The following is a 6,280-nucleotide window of genomic DNA, read 5'->3' on the forward strand; positions in this document are numbered from 1 at the left end:
CAAGCTGCTTTTGACCCTCTCCAAGTCTTTTCCCGGGGAGGGGGGAAGAGGGCGAAGGGAAGCCTCTGCCGACCTGCGCCTCCCTTGTAAGTCTTGGGAAGGAGACTAAGGCTTCCTCGTTCACACCTGACGTCAAGTCTGCCTTTGGGAGGGGGAAAGACTTTCACGCTCACTCCGTGCGCTCCACGGAGAGGGGAAGATGCCTCTACCCTATGCTGGGATCCTTGTAAATGAAGCTGATTCCCGCGCTGCTTTTAATTGGTCCCGCTGAAAACGTGTTCCAACAGCTCTTAATACCACAGAGCCAAACATACATATCACTTACTCTAGATGTAAATTATGTTTATTTCTTAATGATTTTTTTAATATCAGATTTTCAAATCCTTTTAAACTCTATCACAGATATGCTGATCTCTCTATATTTGTAACTCAGGGTAGACTGTTTTCAAGTTCCAGCTCCATAAAACTACCTCGGCCCCAATTCTTTATATATGCCCATTGAATTCATTGCAAGTGGTCAAATGCACCAAATTATCTCAGGCATAAAAACATGACTGGAGCCATAACTCTTTGTTGGAAACTTCCCACCATCTGTGCACCAGTTGTAATCTCCACGTTCAAAACTTTTTTGGAACACAGGCTTCTTCCATGAAGAATTCTAACAATAAAGGAAACAAAAACACTGGACTAACAAAATTGAAAGCGTTGCTGGTAAGCAACAAGACTCAGATCCTGTAAAGCAGAATCCAGAATCTAAACGTAATCCTAAAAGCACAAGGGAAGTCCATTCCCGCCTCTAGGAAAGGTAGCAAAAGGGCAGGGAGACCCCCCCACCCGGGCTCAGTAGGGACCTCATGGACCTCCTGAATCTGAAAAGAGAAGCTTCTAACGGATGGAAGTCAGGAAGTACCACTAAGGAGGATTATGCAGCACTGGTCCACACCTGTAGGGAGCAGACCAGAAAAGCCAAGGCAGAAACCAAACTCACACTGGCTACAGGAATCAAGGACAATAAAAAGTCCTTCAGATACATAGGAAGTCAGAAAAACAAACAAACAAGGGCAACCAAATGGGGCAGTCTATAACCAACTCCCAGGAGAAAACTACTCTCCTCAGTGATTACTTTGCATTGGTTTTCCATCAGTATAAGGCATCCTGCCTGACAGGATGCAGGACTACCAGGGTATGGGTGATCATATGCCTTTAATTGGCAAAGATCTTATGAGGAAACAGATTGAAAGGCTGAACATCCACAAGTCAGCTGGCCCAGACAGAATGCACACACGGGTGCTAAAAGAGTTGGCTGATATCATAGCATGACCAATGGCAAGGCTGTTTGAGAACTTGTAGCACTCAGGAGAGGTTCCTGAAGATTGGAAAGACTCAACATGGTGCCTATCTTTAAGAAAGGAAGGAAGGAAGATCCAGGGAACTATAGGCCAATCAGTTTGACCTCAATCCCTGGAAAGATCTTGGAAAAAATCACAAAAGAAACCATCAACAACAGGCTAATGGAAGGCAACATTCTGAGAGAGAGCCAACATGGCTTTGTTGCAGGTAGGTCTTGCCTGACCAACCTCATTTCCTCCTATGACCAGGTGATGCATCACCTGGACAAAGGAGAAGAGATTGATGTCATATATTTAGATTTCAAAAAAGCTTTTGATTTGGTCTCCCATGATGTCCTCATGGTAAAATTGGGAAACTGCAGCTTCGACAAACTTATGGTCCAGACCGATGGCTGGGGGACTGGCTCTGTGATCAGAGCCAGAAAGTGATAGTCGATGGAACTGTGTCAACATGGTGCATGGTGACCAGTGGCATCCTCCAGGGCTCAGTACTCAGACCAGTACTCTTTAATATATTCATACATGATCTGGATTTGGGTGTCAGAAATGGACTGGCTAAGTTCGCAGATAACACCAAATAATGGGGAAGTGCAGTCATGCTAGAGGATAACTGGTAATTCAGGCCCAACTGGACAGGTTCGCAATGTAGACAGATCAAAAGCTGATGACGTTCAACCCCGAGAAATGCAAGGTGCTCCACCTTGGGAGAAAAAAACATAGGTGGCAGAAGTGGGGCTAATAGGGCTTAGCCCCCTCAGATGTGGGGCAGCAGGAGGGCTGCAAGGGACCCTGGTTGTGGGCTTCTGATGGCTACAGCAGGGGTGGAGTGGGGTGGGGCACGCACACAGTGGTGAAGGAGGGAGTGGGGCTGGGGTTGGGGAGGAGAAGAGCCCAATGCAGCACCGGCCTTGGCCTGCAGCAGCAGCCTGCTTTGCCTTGCACAGGTCCAGGAGCACTCGCCCCCATGCACTCCCAGGGCACATGCAGCAGCAGGAGCCATCACCTCCTTCCCAGGCGAGCTGCAGCTCCATCCTGCACCCTGCCCCCAACCCCAGCTGTGCAGGGCCTGTCCCAGCTCAGGCCCCACTCCCTCCCCACCACAGTCCTTTCTCCTCCTCCAGCCTCTTCCCCTGCAGACTTTATTGCTGGGGGAGTGCATGCACCCACCTGCACTCAACTCCCCACCAATTTTTTTCTCCCTCCACCTATGGAAAAAACCCACATCATACTTATGGGCTCAGCAGTGGTACACATTCAATACAGAACAAGCAAAAGAGATTTGGGGGTCTTGATTGACCACAATATGAACATGAACCAACCAATGCATCCAGCAAAGCAAATTAAACTCTGGCTTGCATCTACTGATGCATCTCAACCAAGATCCAAGAAGTCATCCTTCCACTTTACTCAGCCTTGTGAGGCTGCAGCTGGAGTACTGCATCCAGTTCTGAGCTCTACGCTTTAGAAAGGATATGGAGAATCTTAAGAAGAGTCCAGAGGAGAGCCACACACAATTGGAGTTCAATAGAACAAGCCTTATGAGAAGAGGCTGAGAGGCATGGGACTTTTCAGCCTGGAGAGGCGAAGGCTCTGGGGTTATTTGGCGGCAGCCTCTAAGTACATAAGGAGTGTGCATTAGGAACTGGGAGAACGTCTGTTCACCAGGGCACCCCAAGGGAAGACAAGGTCTAACAGTCACAAACTGCTGGATGACCATTTTAGACTGGATGTAAGGAAAAACTTCTTTACCGTCTGAGTCTCCAGAGTCTGGAACAGACTTCCCCCAGAAGTGGGGCAAGCACCTACTCTGGATAGCTTTAAGAAATGCTTGGATGCTTATCTTGCTGGGGTCATCTGATCCCAGCTGACTTTCTGCCCCCTAGGCAGGGGGCTGAACTCAATGATCTTGCGAGGTCCCTTCTAGCCCTAATGTCTATGAAATCTATTAAATAATCCAGCTGAAAGTAAATGAGTCATACACACATGTATAAAAGATGTTTTTATGTTGTTTATTTATATTATCAGCATTGAGAGCCTCATATGGCAGGTGTTGGATAAGTACAGGAGAAAAACAGTGATACTGAACACACAAAATTACAACTGAAGTATGAAACAAGACAGCAGATGAATACAAAAGATAAAGAAGTGCAAAGTGGAAATGATACAATATTAGTCAGTATGACAGTGGACTAAGGCTACCACCAGGAAAGCCATTGCTAAGTTTTACTATGCATCAAAATAGGGAAATTTTAGGGAGAGATTTGTAAAAGAACAATTAATTAGCTTTGAAAATTTTTATAGCTAGCTCCTCACAAGTATGAGGAACATAATGAAAGGAAGGGCATAGGTGCATAGTTGAAAATATGGCAAGTTGGCAATAAAGGGTGGCACCTGGAGGCCATCAGAAGAGACACCTCATCTCCCACCACAAAAGGTGAGATAATAAGGGATGGTAGCTAATATTTCATGTAATAAAGAGGGAGCAGATGGCATCACAGTAACAATGGACTAGCTGAATGATTCTCAACCAGGATGCCACAGTACTCTAGGGTGCCTGGAGATCCTTTTGTGGGTGCTATGCTATGTTAGCACTGTTAGGTGTACAAACACGATTCACAAGATAAACCCAGAGACTTAAAAATGGCATTCATTGTGTTAAAAACATTCTGACCATGGTCTTTCTGAGTTCTTTACAATGGAAGAATTGCTGTATTATTTTTCTGTAGTCAAAAAACAAATAAAAAAAGTAAGAACTGGCATTTTCTGAGGGGTGCCTCAAGTTGAACAAGGGGTGCTTTGAATCTAAAAAAGATTGAGTATCACTGTACTCATCAGTGGAGGCCAACCTTTTTTGGCAGGTGCGCTACAAGGTAAGCCAGCCTTGCACCCTCCCCAAGTTATGAACAATGCATGCCCCCAAAAGGCTGGGTGGGCATGGCGAGCACCCACAGCTGGTGGCAACGGTGGCGGCAGCAGGGGCGTGGCAGCAGCAAGTGGGGACTGCCTGCAGGCAGCTGTGGTGGCGTTGGCAGTGAGGGCAGGCCAAGCAGGAAATGCAGCAGTCTCGGCAGTAGGAGGAATGGTGAGTAGCAGGTAGGGACCGCCCGCAATCGCCATCCACACTGTCAGCTGGAGGTCGCATCTGCAGCAAGCAGGAGGACGGTGGGAAGCAGCCACCTCCTGCAGAAGCCAGCGGCAGCCAACCTCAGGAGGGGCATTGCCTATGCCCCAAGTACTACTCCTTTCCTCTTCACCTGCCAAATCTGTGCTCTGCCCTATCTGCTGCTGTTCCTTGTTCCCTCCCAAATCTGCCAAGTGACATACACAGAGGCTGCCAGTGCCACATGTACCAAAGGTTGCCTAGTTCAGGGGTGGCTAAGCTTTGCACCAACACTAAGTGGATCTGAATGGGGTAAGAGTACATTTTTCAAGGTCAGAGACAAAGAATATTGAACCAACTGAGACATGATTTGATCAGAGCCTGGAAAAACTTGTAGCTGTGTAGGAAAGGAAACACCATATATTAGAAATATTATATAGGGAGAATCTGCAATACTTAGACATAACCTGGATATGAGGAACTAAAGTCAAAGATGACGCCAGGTTATAGGCCTGGGGAATAGTGTGGTAGTATACAGTATTTGAAAAAGATGGGTACCAGGGAAGGGTTGAAGGTTGGAAATTACATATTCTGTTTTAGCCTTCTTGAGCTTGGAGCTCACAACTAGATGTCCACAAAGAGGTGTCAGAAAGACAAGCTAAGATGTTAGTATGTATAGGAGGCTGGTCTGGAGTAGCAAGTTAGATTGTGTATCATCTTCATAGGGTCGGTAATGGCATCTGAGAGATAAGACCGCCCTGAGATAAGTGTAGAGGGGGAAGAAAAGGACAGAGCTCTAGGGAATTTTAACCAAAAGTTGGTGGACAGACAAAGAGAATCCTCTGAAGAATCTGCTGAAAGAACTAGGAGAAAGGTGAAGGTGAATCATGGAAGCCAAGAGAAGTCAAGATTTCAAGAACAGAGTGTAGTTAACTGCGTTAAAGTTAACTGACAGCTCAAGAAGCGTTAAGGATGGAGTCCTGCTTCAGCAATTTGGTTGGAAGGGGTTATTAGAGTGAGTGCCGGGTACAGAAGCTAGATTGAAGCATGTGTCGGATGGAAATGCAGAAGGGAAACAAGAAAGCAATTGTGAACAATGCATTTTGTGAACTTAGAATGAAGAGGAAGAATGGAAAGAAGAGCTAGTTGGGGAGGCAAGTAGGATAAGGTCAGTTTCCCCCCATTTTTGAAAAATGGGAGATACTAAAGCCTATTTGTATTGTGAGAGAAAGGAGTCAAGGGAGAGTGAGCTACTAAAGGAAAGAGTAAGTTTGGTAATGAGAGAGGGCACAGGGGAGGTCAGAAGATAGGACGGAATGAAGTCAGTGGCAAGTTGACAACTTTGACGAGAACAGATCGAAGAATGCTTGTGTCTGTAGCTGAAGGAAGTGTTTTAGAAGAGTTTATCTTCCCTTCTAAGCTGAAGGAAAGGTAAAGCAAGGGCATGTTCTGTTTTGTCAGTTTTGGAAGGAACTGGCAAAATCCTATGCAAAGAAGTAATTGACTACAAAACGCTGGCTTGCATCCATAGATGCTTCTCAAGCAAATCCTGGGATGTCGTTCTCCCCTTGTACTCGGCCTTGGTGAGGCTGCAGCTGGAGTACTGCATCCAGTTTTGGGCTCCACAATTCAAAAAGGATGTGGAGAAGCTAGAGAGTCCAGAGAAGAGCCATGCGCATGATGAGAGGTCAGGAAAACAGACCTTACAATGACAGGCTGAGAGCTATGGGGGTCTTCAGCCTGGAAAAATGCAGGCTCAGGGGTGATCTGATGGCCACCTATAAGTTTATCAGGGGTGACCACCAGGATCTGGGGGAATGTTTGTTCACCA

Source organism: Crocodylus porosus, unplaced genomic scaffold (genome assembly GCF_001723895.1).
Source record: "Crocodylus porosus isolate Cpor-Errol unplaced genomic scaffold, CroPor_comp1, whole genome shotgun sequence".
NCBI lineage: Eukaryota > Metazoa > Chordata > Crocodylia > Crocodylidae > Crocodylus > Crocodylus porosus.